The sequence below is a fragment of the Atractosteus spatula genome, unplaced genomic scaffold, assembly GCF_055471065.1.
Source record: "Atractosteus spatula isolate fAtrSpa1 unplaced genomic scaffold, fAtrSpa1.hap1 Scaffold_17, whole genome shotgun sequence".
Lineage (NCBI taxonomy): Eukaryota > Metazoa > Chordata > Actinopteri > Semionotiformes > Lepisosteidae > Atractosteus > Atractosteus spatula.
The window spans coordinates 281,130-293,832 of record NW_028296730.1 but is presented as its reverse complement, the minus strand read 5'-3'; positions in this window follow the sequence as shown (position 1 = coordinate 293,832).

The following is a 12,703-nucleotide window of genomic DNA, read 5'->3' as shown; positions in this document are numbered from 1 at the left end:
CAGCCCTTAACCCAAGTGATCAGAAATTGTCAAAACGTGTTTTTCAGCAGAAATAAACACGTTTTGGCAACTTTGGTCACCACCATGTAACTTATAGGGCAGGAACAGCACAGTTTTCAAAACGTGTTTTTCAGCCCGAAATAAACGCTTTTTCTCAGCCCTTGGAATCGCAGTGTAACTGGCTTGCTCAGAAGAGCACACTGAGTCAGCCCTTAACCCCAGTGATCAGAAATTGTCAAAACGTGTTTTTCAGCAGAAATAAACACGTTTTGGCAACTTTGGTCACCCTCATGTAACTTATAGGGCAGGAACAGCACAGTTTTCAAAACGTGTTTTTCAGCCCGAAATAAACGCGTTTTCTCATCCCTTGGAATCGCAGTGTAACTGCCTGGTTCAGAAGAGCACACTGAGTCAGACCTTAACCCCAGCGTGAAGAAATTGTCAAAACGTGTTTTTCAGCAGAAATAAACAGGTTTTGGCAACTTTGGTCACCCCCATGTAAGTTACAGGGCAGGAACAGCACAGTTTTCAAAACGTGTTTTTCAGCCCAAAATAAACGCTTTTTCACAGCCCTTGGAATCGCAATGTAACTACCTGGCTCAGAAGAGCACACTGAGTCAGCCCTTAACCCCAGTGATCAGAAATTGTCAAAACGTGTTTTTCAGCAGAAATAAACACGTTTTGGCAACTTTGGTCACCCCCATGTAACTTATAGGGCAGGAACAGCACAGTTTTCAAAACGTGTTTTTCAGCCCGAAATAAACGCGTTTTCTCAGCCCTTAGAATCGCAGTGTAACTGCCTGGCTCAGAAGAGCACACTGAGTCAGCCCTTAACCCCATTGTGCAGAAATTGTCAAAACGTTTTTTTCAGCAGAAATAAACACGTTATGGCAACTTTGGTCACCACCATGTAACTTATAGGGCAGGAACAGCACAGTTTTCAAAACGTGTTTTTCAGCCCGACATAAACGCTTTTTCTCAGCCTTGGAATCGCAGTGTAACTGCCTGGCTCAGAAGAGCACACTGAGTCAGCCCTTAACCCCAGTGTGCAGAAATTGTCAAAACGTGTTTTTCAGCAGAAATAAACACGTTTTGGCAACTTTGGTCACCACCATGTAACTTATAGGGCAGGAACAGCACAGTTTTCAAAACGTGTTTTTCAGCCCGAAATAAACGCGTTTTCTCAGCCCTTAGAATCGCAGTGTAACTGCCTGGCTCAGAAGAGCACACTCAGTCAGCCCTTAACCTCAGTGATCTGAAATTGTCAAAACGTGTTTTTCAGCAGAAATAAACACGTTTTGGCAACTTTGGTCACCACCATGTAACTTATAGGGCAGGAACAGCACAGTTTTCAAAACTTGTTTTTCAGCCCGAAATAAACGCTTTTTCTAAGCCCTTGGAATCGCAGTGTAACTGCCTGGCTCAGAAGAGCACACTGAGTCAGCCCTTAACCCAAGTGATCAGAAATTGTCAAAACGTGTTTTTCAGCAGAAATAAACACGTTTTGGCAACTTTGGTCACCACCATGTAACTTATAGGGCAGGAACAGCACAGTTTTCAAAACGTGTTTTTCAGCCCGAAATAAACGCTTTTTCACAGCCCTTGGAATCGCAATGTAACTACCTGGCTCAGAAGAGCACACTGAGTCAGCCCTTAACCCCAGTGATCAGAAATTGTCAAAACGTGTTTTTCAGCAGAAATAAACACGTTTTGGCAACTTTGGTCACCCCCATGTAACTTATAGGGCAGGAACAGCACAGTTTTCAAAACGTGTTTTTCAGCCCGAAATAAACGCGTTTTCTCAGCCCTTAGAATCGCAGTGTAACTGCCTGGCTCAGAAGAGCACACTGAGTCAGCCCTTAACCCCATTGTGCAGAAATTGTCAAAACGTTTTTTTCAGCAGAAATAAACACGTTATGGCAACTTTGGTCACCACCATGTAACTTATAGGGCAGGAACAGCACAGTTTTCAAAACGTGTTTTTCAGCCCGACATAAACGCTTTTTCTCAGCCCTTGGAATCGCAGTGTAACTGCCTGGCTCAGAAGAGCACACTGAGTCAGCCCTTAACCCCAGTGTGCAGACATTGTCAAAACGTGTTTTTCAGCAGAAATAAACACGTTTCGGCAACTTGGGTCACCCCCTGTAAGTTATATGGCAGGAACAGCACAGTTTTCAAAACGTGTTTTTCAGCCATAAATAAACGCGTTTTCTCAGCCCTTGGAATCGCAGTGTAACTGCCTGGCTAAGAAGAGCCCACTGAATCAGCCCTTAACCCCAGTGATCAGAAATTGTCAAAACGTGTTTTTCAGCAGAAATAAACACGTTTTGGCAACTTTGGTCACCCCCATGTAAGTTATAGGGCAGGAACAGCACAGTTTTCAAAACGTGTTTTTCACCCGAAATAAAAGCTTTTTCTCAGCCCTTAGAATCGCAGTGTAACTGCCTGGCTCAGAAGAGCACACTGAGTCAGCCCTTAAGCCCAGTGTGTAGAAATTGTCAAAACGTGTTTTTCAGCAGAAATAAACAGGTTTTGGCAACTTTGGTCACCCCCATGTAAGTTATAGGGCAGGAACAGCACAGTTTTCAAAACGTGTTTTTCAGCCCGAAATAAACGCGTTTTCTCAGCCCTTAGAATCGCAGTGTAACTGCCTGGCTCAGAAGAGCACACTGAGTCAGCCCTTAACCCCAGTGTGCAGAAATTGTCAAAACGTGTTTTTCAGCAGAAATAAACACGTTATGGCAACTTTGGTCACCCCCATGTAAGCTATAGGGCAGGAACAGCACAGTTTTCAAAACGTGTTTTTCAGTCCGACATAAACGCTTTTTCTCAGCCCTTGGAATCGCAGTGTAACTGCCTGGCTCAGAAGAGCACACTGAGTCAGCCCTTAACCCCAGTGTGCAGAAATTGTCAAAACGTGTTTTTCAGCAGAAATAAACACGTTTCGGCAACTTAGGTCACCCCCTGTAAGTTATACGGCAGGAACAGCACAGTTTTCAAAACGTGTTTTTCAGCCAGAAATAAACGCGTTTTCTCAGCCCTTGGAATCACAGTGTAACTGCCTGGCTCAGAAGAGCCCACTGAATCACCCTTAACCCCAGTGATCAGAAATTGTCAAAACGTGTTTTTCGGCAGAAATAAACACGTTTTGGCAACTTTGGTCACCCCCATGTAAGTTATAGGGCAGGAACAGCACAGTTTTCAAAACGTGTTTTTCAGCCCGAAATAAACGCGTTTTCTCAGCCCTTAGAATCGCAGTGTAACTGCCTGGCTCAGAAGAGCACACTGAGTCAGCCCTTAACCCCAGTGTGCAGAAATTGTCAAAACGTGTTTTTCAGCAGAAATAAACACGTTATGGCAACTTTGGTCACCCCCATGTAAGCTATAGGGCAGGAACAGCACAGTTTTCAAAACGTGTTTTTCAGCCCGACATAAACGCTTTTTCTCAGCACTTGGAATCGCAGTGTAACTGCCTGGCTCAGAAGAGCACACTGAGTCAGCCCTTAACCCCAGTGTGCAGAAATTGTCAAAACGTGTTTTTCAGCAGAAATAAACACGTTTTGGCAACTTTGGTCACCACCATGTAACTTATAGGGCATGAACAGCACAGTTTTCAAAACGTGTTTTTCAGCCCGAAATAAACGCGTTTTCTCAGCCCTTAGAATCGCAGTGTAACTGCCTGGCTCAGAAGAGCACACTCAGTCAGCCCTTAACCTCAGTGATCTGAAATTGTCAAAACGTGTTTTTCAGCAGAAATAAACACGTTTTGGCAACTTTGGTCACCACCATGTAACTTATAGGGCAGGAACAGCACAGTTTTCAAAACTTGTTTTTCAGCCCGAAATAAACGCTTTTTCTAAGCCCTTGGAATCGCAGTGTAACTGCCTGGCTCAGAAGAGCACACTGAGTCAGCCCTTAACCCAAGTGATCAGAAATTGTCAAAACGTGTTTTTCAGCAGAAATAAACACGTTTTGGCAACTTTGGTCACCACCATGTAACTTATAGGGCAGGAACAGCACAGTTTTCAAAACGTGTTTTTCAGCCCGAAATAAACGCTTTTTCTCAGCCCTTGGAATCGCAGTGTAACTGGCTTGCTCAGAAGAGCACACTGAGTCAGCCCTTAACCCCAGTGATCAGAAATTGTCAAAACGTGTTTTTCAGCAGAAATAAACACGTTTTGGCAACTTTGGTCACCCTCATGTAACTTATAGGGCAGGAACAGCACAGTTTTCAAAACGTGTTTTTCAGCCCGAAATAAACGCGTTTTCTCATCCCTTGGAATCGCAGTGTAACTGCCTGGTTCAGAAGAGCACACTGAGTCAGCCCTTAACCCCAGTGTGAAGAAATTGTCAAAACGTGTTTTTCAGCAGAAATAAACAGGTTTTGGCAACTTTGGTCACCCCCATGTAAGTTACAGGGCAGGAACAGCACAGTTTTCAAAACGTGTTTTTCAGCCCGAAATAAACGCTTTTTCACAGCCCTTGGAATCGCAATGTAACTACCTGGCTCAGAAGAGCACACTGAGTCAGCCCTTAACCCCAGTGATCAGAAATTGTCAAAACGTGTTTTTCAGCAGAAATAAACACGTTTTGGCAACTTTGGTCACCCCCATGTAACTTATAGGGCAGGAACAGCACAGTTTTCAAAACGTGTTTTTCAGCCCGAAATAAACGCGTTTTCTCAGCCCTTAGAATCGCAGTGTAACTGCCTGGCTCAGAAGAGCACACTGAGTCAGCCCTTAACCCCATTGTGCAGAAATTGTCAAAACGTTTTTTTCAGCAGAAATAAACACGTTATGGCAACTTTGGTCACCACCATGTAACTTATAGGGCAGGAACAGCACAGTTTTCAAAACGTGTTTTTCAGCCCGACATAAACGCTTTTTCTCAGCCCTTGGAATCGCAGTGTAACTGCCTGGCTCAGAAGAGCACACTGAGTCAGCCCTTAACCCCAGTGTGCAGACATTGTCAAAACGTGTTTTTCAGCAGAAATAAACACGTTTCGGCAACTTGGGTCACCCCCTGTAAGTTATATGGCAGGAACAGCACAGTTTTCAAAACGTGTTTTTCAGCCATAAATAAACGCGTTTTCTCAGCCCTTGGAATCGCAGTGTAACTGCCTGGCTAAGAAGAGCCCACTGAATCAGCCCTTAACCCCAGTGATCAGAAATTGTCAAAACGTGTTTTTCAGCAGAAATAAACACGTTTTGGCAACTTTGGTCACCCCCATGTAAGTTATAGGGCAGGAACAGCACAGTTTTCAAAACGTGTTTTTCACCCGAAATAAAAGCTTTTTCTCAGCCCTTAGAATCGCAGTGTAACTGCCTGGCTCAGAAGAGCACACTGAGTCAGCCCTTAAGCCCAGTGTGTAGAAATTGTCAAAACGTGTTTTTCAGCAGAAATAAACAGGTTTTGGCAACTTTGGTCACCCCCATGTAAGTTATAGGGCAGGAACAGCACAGTTTTCAAAACGTGTTTTTCAGCCCGAAATAAACGCGTTTTCTCAGCCCTTAGAATCGCAGTGTAACTGCCTTTCACAGAAGAGCACACTGAGTCAGCCCTTAACCCCAGTGTGCAGAACTTGTCAAAACGTGTTTTTCAGCAGAAATAAACACGTTTTGGCAACTTTGGTCACCACCATGTAACTTATAGGGCAGGAACAGCACAGTTTTCAAAACTTGTTTTTCAGCCCGAAATAAACGCTTTTTCTCAGCCCTTGGAATCGCAATGTAACTACCTGGCTCAGAAGAGCACACTGAGTCAGCCCTTAACCCCAGTGATCAGAAATTGTCAAAACGTGTTTTTCAGCAGAAATAAACACGTTTTGGCAACTTTGGTCACCCCCATGTAACTTATAGGTCAGGAACAGCACAGTTTTCAAAACGTGTTTTTCAGCCCGAAATAAACGCGTTTTCTCAGCCCTTAGAATCGCAGTGTAACTGCCTGGCTCAGAAGAGCACACTGAGTCAGCCCTTAACCCCAGTGTGCAGACATTGTCAAAACGTGTTTTTCAGCAGAAATAAACACGTTTCGGCAACTTGGGTCACCACCATGTAAGTTATATGGCAGGAACAGCACAGTTTTCAAAACGTGTTTTTCAGCCATAAATAAACGCGTTTTCTCAGCCCTTGGAATCGCAGTGTAACTGCCTGGCTAAGAAGAGCCCACTGAATCAGCCCTTAACCCCAGTGATCAGAAATTGTCAAAACGTGTTTTTCAACAGAAATAAACACGTTTTGGCAACTTTGGTCACCCCCATGTAAGTTATAGGGCAGGAACAGCACAGTTTTCAAAACGTGTTTTTCACCCGAAATAAAAGCTTTTTCTCAGCCCTTGGAATCGCAGTGTAACTGCCTGGCTCAGAAGAGCACACTGAGTCATCCCTTAACCTCAGTGATCAGAAATTGTCAAAACGTGTTTTTCAGCAGAAATAAACACGTTTTGGCAACTTTGGTCACCCCCATAAAACTTATAGGGCAGGAACAGCACAGTTTTCAAAACTTGTTTTTCAGCCCGAAATAAACGCGTTTTCTCAAACCTTAGAATCGCAGTGTAACTGCCTGGCTCAGAAGAGCACAGTGAGTCAGTCCTTAACCCCAGTGTGCAGAAATTGTCAAAACGTGTTTTTCAGCAGAAATAAACACGTTTTGGCAACTTTGGTCACCACCATGTAACTTATAGGGCAGGAACAGCAGAGTTTTCAAAACGTGTTTTTCAGCCCGAAATAAACGCTTTTTCTCAGCCCTTGGAATCGCAGTGTAACTGCCTGGCTCAGAAGAGCACACTGAGTCAGCCCTTAACCCCAGTGATCAGAAATTGTCAAAACGTGTTTTTCAGCAGAAATAAACACGTTTTGGCAACTTTGGTCACCCCCATGTAACTTATACGGCAGGAACAGCACACTATTCAAAACGTGTTTTTCAGCCCAAAATAAACGCATTTTCTCAGACCTTAGAATCGCAATGTAACTGCCTGGCTCAGAAGAGCACACTGAGTCAGCCCTTTACCCCAGTGTGCAGAAATTGTCAAAACGTGTTTTTCAGCAGAAATAAACACGTTTTGGCAACTTTGGTCACCACCATGTAACTTATAGGGCAGGAACAGCACAGTTTTCAAAACGTGTTTTTCAGCCCGAAATAAACGCGTTTTCTCAGCCCTTAGAATCACAGTGTAACTGCCTTTCTCAGAAGAGCACACTGAGTCAGCCCTTAACCCCAGTGTGCAGAAATTGTCAAAACGTGTTTTTCAGCAGAAATAAACACGTTTTGGCAACTTTGGTCACCACCATGTAACTTATAGGGCAGGAACAGCACAGTTTTCAAAACTTGTTTTTCAGCCCGAAATAAACGCTTTTTCTAAGCCCTTGGAATCGCAGTGTAACTGCCTGGGTCAGAAGAGCACACTGAGTCAGCCCTTAACCCCAGTGATCAGAAATTGTCAAAACGTGTTTTTCAGCAGAAATAAACACGTTTTGGCAACTTTGGTCACCACCATGTAACTTATAGGGCAGGAACAGCACAGTTTTCAAAACGTGTTTTTCAGCCCGAAATTAACGCTTTTTCTCAGCCCTTGGAATCGCAGTGTAACTGCCTTGCTCAGAAGAGCACACTGAGTCAGCCCTTAACCCCAGTGATCAGAAATTGTCAAAACGTGTTTTTCAGCAGAAATAAACACGTTTTGGCAACTTTGGTCACCCCCATGTAACTTATAGGGCAGGAACAGCACAGTTTTCAAAACGTGTTTTTCAGCCCGAAATAAACGCTTTTTCTAAGCCCTTGGAATCGCAGTGTAACTGCCTGGCTCAGAAGAGCACACTGAGTCAGCCCTTAACCCAAGTGATCAGAAATTGTCAAAACGTGTTTTTCAGCAGAAATAAACACGTTTTGGCAACTTTGGTCACCACCATGTAACTTATAGGGCAGGAACAGCACAGTTTTCAAAACGTGTTTTTCAGCCCGAAATAAACGCTTTTTCTCAGCCCTTGGAATCGCAGTGTAACTGCCTGGCTCAGAAGAGCACACTGAGTCAGCCCTTAACCCCAGTGTGCAGAAATTGTCAAAACGTGTTTTTCAGCAGAAATAAACACGTTTTGGCAACTTTGGTCACCACCATGTAACTTATAGGGCAGGAACAGCACAGTTTTCAAAACGTGTTTTTCAGCCCGAAATAAACGCGTTTTCTCAGCCCTTAGAATCGCAGTGTAACTGCCTGGCTCAGAAGAGCACACTGAGTCAGCCCTTAACCTCAGTGATCTGAAATTGTCAAAATGTGTTTTTCAGCAGAAATAAACACGTTTTGGCAACTTTGGTCACCACCATGTAACTTATAGGGCAGGAACAGCACAGTTTTCAAAACTTGTTTTTCAGCCCGAAATAAACGCTTTTTCTAAGCCCTTGGAATCGCAGTGTAACTGCCTGGCTCAGAAGAGCACACTGAGTCAGCCCTTAACCCAAGTGATCAGAAATTGTCAAAACGTGTTTTTCAGCAGAAATAAACACGTTTTGGCAACTTTGGTCACCACCATGTAACTTATAGGGCAGGAACAGCACAGTTTTCAAAACGTGTTTTTCAGCCCGAAATAAACGCTTTTTCTCAGCCCTTGGAATCGCAGTGTAACTGGCTTGCTCAGAAGAGCACACTGAGTCAGCCCTTAACCCCAGTGATCAGAAATTGTCAAAACGTGTTTTTCAGCAGAAATAAACACGTTTTGGCAACTTTGGTCACCCTCATGTAACTTATAGGGCAGGAACAGCACAGTTTTCAAAACGTGTTTTTCAGCCCGAAATAAACGCGTTTTCTCATCCCTTGGAATCGCAGTGTAACTGCCTGGTTCAGAAGAGCACACTGAGTCAGCCCTTAACCCCAGTGTGAAGAAATTGTCAAAACGTGTTTTTCAGCAGAAATAAACACGTTTTGGCAACTTTGGTCACCCCCATAAAACTTATAGGGCAGGAACAGCACAGTTTTCAAAACTTGTTTTTCAGCACCGAAATAAACGCGTTTTCTCAGCCCTTAGAAGAGCAGTGTAACTGCCTGGCTCAGAAAAGCACACTGAATCAGCCCTTAACCCCAGTGATCAGAAATTGTCAAAACATGTTTTTCAGCAGAAATAAAAACGTTTTGGCAACTTTGGTCACCCCCATGTAACTTATACGGCAGGAACAGCACACTATTCAAAACGTGTTTTTCAGCCCAAAATAAACGCATTTTCTCAGACCTTAGAATCGCAGTGTAACTGCCTGGCTCAGAAGAGCACACTGAGTCAGCCCTTAACCCCAGTGTGCAGAAATTGTCAAAACGTGTTTTTCAGCAGAAATAAACACGTTTTGGCAACTTTGGTCACCACCATGTAACTTATAGGGCAGGAACAGCACAGTTTTCAAAACGTGTTTTTCAGCCCGAAATAAACGCGTTTTCTCAGCCCTTAGAATCACAGTGTAACTGCCTTTCTCAGAAGAGCACACTGAGTCAGCCCTTAACCCCAGTGTGCAGAAATTGTCAAAACGTGTTTTTCAGCAGAAATAAACACGTTTTGGCAACTTTGGTCACCACCATGTAACTTATAGGGCAGGAACAGCACAGTTTTCAAAACTTGTTTTTCAGCCCGAAATAAACGCTTTTTCTAAGCCCTTGGAATCGCAGTGTAACTGCCTGGCTCAGAAGAGCACACTGAGTCAGCCCTTAACCCCAGTGATCAGAAATTGTCAAAACGTGTTTTTCAGCAGAAATAAACACGTTTTGGCAACTTTGGTCACCACCATGTAACTTATAGGGCAGGAACAGCACAGTTTTCAAAACGTGTTTTTCAGCCCGAAATTAACGCTTTTTCTCAGCCCTTGGAATCGCAGTGTAACTGCCTTGCTCAGAAGAGCACACTGAGTCAGCCCTTAACCCCAGTGATCAGAAATTGTCAAAACGTGTTTTTCAGCAGAAATAAACACGTTTTGGCAACTTTGGTCACCCTCATGTAACTTATAGGGCAGGAACAGCACAGTTTTCAAAACGTGTTTTTCAGCCCGAAATAAACGCGTTTTCTCAGCCCTTAGAATCGCAGTGTAACTGCCTGGCTCAGAAGAGCACACTGAGTCAGCCCTTAACCCCATTGTGCAGAAATTGTCAAAACGTTTTTTTCAGCAGAAATAAACACGTTATGGCAACTTTGGTCACCACCATGTAACTTATAGGGCAGGAACAGCACAATTTCAAAACGTGTGTTTCAGCCCGACATAAACGCTTTTTCTCAGCCCTTGGAATCACAGTGTAACTGCCTGGCTCAGAAGAGCACACTGAGTCAGCCCTTAACCCCAGTGTGCAGACATTGTCAAAACGTGTTTTTCAGCAGAAATAAACATGTTTCGGCAACTTGGGTCACCCCCTGTAAGTTATATGGCAGGAACAGCACAGTTTTCAAAACGTGTTTTTCAGCCATAAATAAACGCGTTTTCTCAGCCCTTGGAATCGCAGTGTAACTGCCTGGCTAAGAAGAGCCCACTGAATCAGCCCTTAACCCCAGTGATCAGAAATTGTCAAAACGTGTTTTTCAGCAGAAATAAACACGTTTTGGCAACTTTTGTCACCCCCATGTAAGTTATAGGGCAGGAACAGCACAGTTTTCAAAACGTGTTTTTCACCCGAAATAAAAGCTTTTTCTCAGCCCTTGGAATCGCAGTGTAACTGCCTGGCTCAGAAGAGCACACTGAGTCATCCCTTAACCTCAGTGATCAGAAATTGTCAAAACGTGTTTTTCAGCAGAAATAAACACGTTTTGGCAACTTTGGTCACCCCCATAAAACTTATAGGGCAGGAACAGCACAGTTTTCAAAACTTGTTTTTCAGCCCGATATAAACGCGTTTTCTCAGCCCGTAGAATCGCAGTGTAACTGCCTGGCTCAGAAGAGCACATGAATCAGCCCTTAACCCCAGTGATCAGAAATTGTCAAAACGTGTTTTTCAGCAGAAATAAAAACGTTTTGGCAACTTTGGTCACCCCCATGTAACTTATACGGCAGGAACAGCACACTATTCAAAACGTGTTTTTCAGCCCGAAATAAACGCGTTTTCTCAAACCTTAGAATCGCAGTGTAACTGCCTGGCTCAGAAGAGCACAGTGAGTCAGCCCTTAACCCCAGTGTGCAGAAATTGTCAAAATGTGTTTTTCAGCAGAAATAAACACGTTTTGGCAACTTTGGTCACCACCATGTAACTTATAGGGCAGGAACAGCACAGTTTTCAAAACGTGTCTTTCAGCCCGAAATAAACGCTTTTTCTCATCCCTTAGAATCGCAGTGTAACTGCGTGGCTCAGAAGAGCACACTGAGTCAGCCCTTAACCCCAGTGTGCAGAAATTGTCAAAACGTGTTTTTCAGCAGAAATAAACACGTTTTGGCAACTTTGGTCACCACCATGTAACTTATAGGGCAGGAACAGCACAGTTTTCAAAACTTGTTTTTCAGCCCGAAATAAACGCGTTTTCTCAGCCCTTAGAATAGCAGTGTAACTGCCTGGCTCAGAAGAGCACACTGAATCAGCCCTTAACCCCAGTGATCAGAAATTGTCAAAACATGTTTTTCAGCAGAAATAAAAACGTTTTGGCAACTTTGGTCACCCCCATGTAACTTATACGGCAGGAACAGCACACTATTCAAAACGTGTTTTTCAGCCCAAAATAAACGCATTTTCTCAGACCTTAGAATCGCAGTGTAACTGCCTGGCTCAGAAGAGCACACTGAGTCAGCCCTTAACCCCAGTGTGCAGAAATTGTCAAAACGTGTTTTTCAGCAGAAATAAACACGTTTTGGCAACTTTGGTCACCACCATGTAACTTATAGGGCAGGAACAGCACAGTTTTCAAAACTTGTTTTTCAGCCCGAAATAAACGCTTTTTCTAAGCCCTTGGAATCGCAGTGTAACTGCCTGGCTCAGAAGAGCACACTGAGTCAGCCCTTAACCCCAGTGATCAGAAATTGTCAAAACGTGTTTTTCAGCAGAAATAAACACGTTTTGGCAACTTTGGTCACCACCATGTAACTTATAGGGCAGGAACAGCACAGTTTTCAAAACGTGTTTTTCAGCCCGAAATAAACGCTTTTTCTCAGCCCTTGGAATCGCAGTGTAACTGCCTTGCTCAGAAGAGCACACTGAGTCAGCCCTTAACCCCAGTGATCAGAAATTGTCAAAACGTGTTTTTCAGCAGAAATAAACACGTTATGGCAACTTTGGTCACCACCATGTAACTTATAGGGCAGGAACAGCACAGTTTTCAAAACGTGTTTTTCAGCCCGACATAAACGCTTTTTCTCAGCCCTTGGAATCGCAGTGTAACTGCCTGGCTCAGAAGAGCACACTGAGTCAGCCCTTAACCCCAGTGTGCAGACATTGTCAAAACGTGTTTTTCAGCAGAAATAAACATGTTTCGGCAACTTGGGTCACCCACTGTAAGTTATATGGCAGGAACAGCACAGTTTTCAAAACGTGTTTTTCAGCCATAAATAAACGCTTTTTCTCAGCCCTTGGAATCGCAGTGTAACTGCCTGGCTAAGAAGAGCCCACTGAATCAGCCCTTAACCCCAGTGATCAGAAATTGTCAAAACGTGTTTTTCAGCAGAAATAAACACGTTTTGGCAACTTTGGTCACCCCCATGTAAGTTATAGGGCAGGAACAGCACAGTTTTCAAAACGTGTTTTTCACCCGAAAAAAAAACTT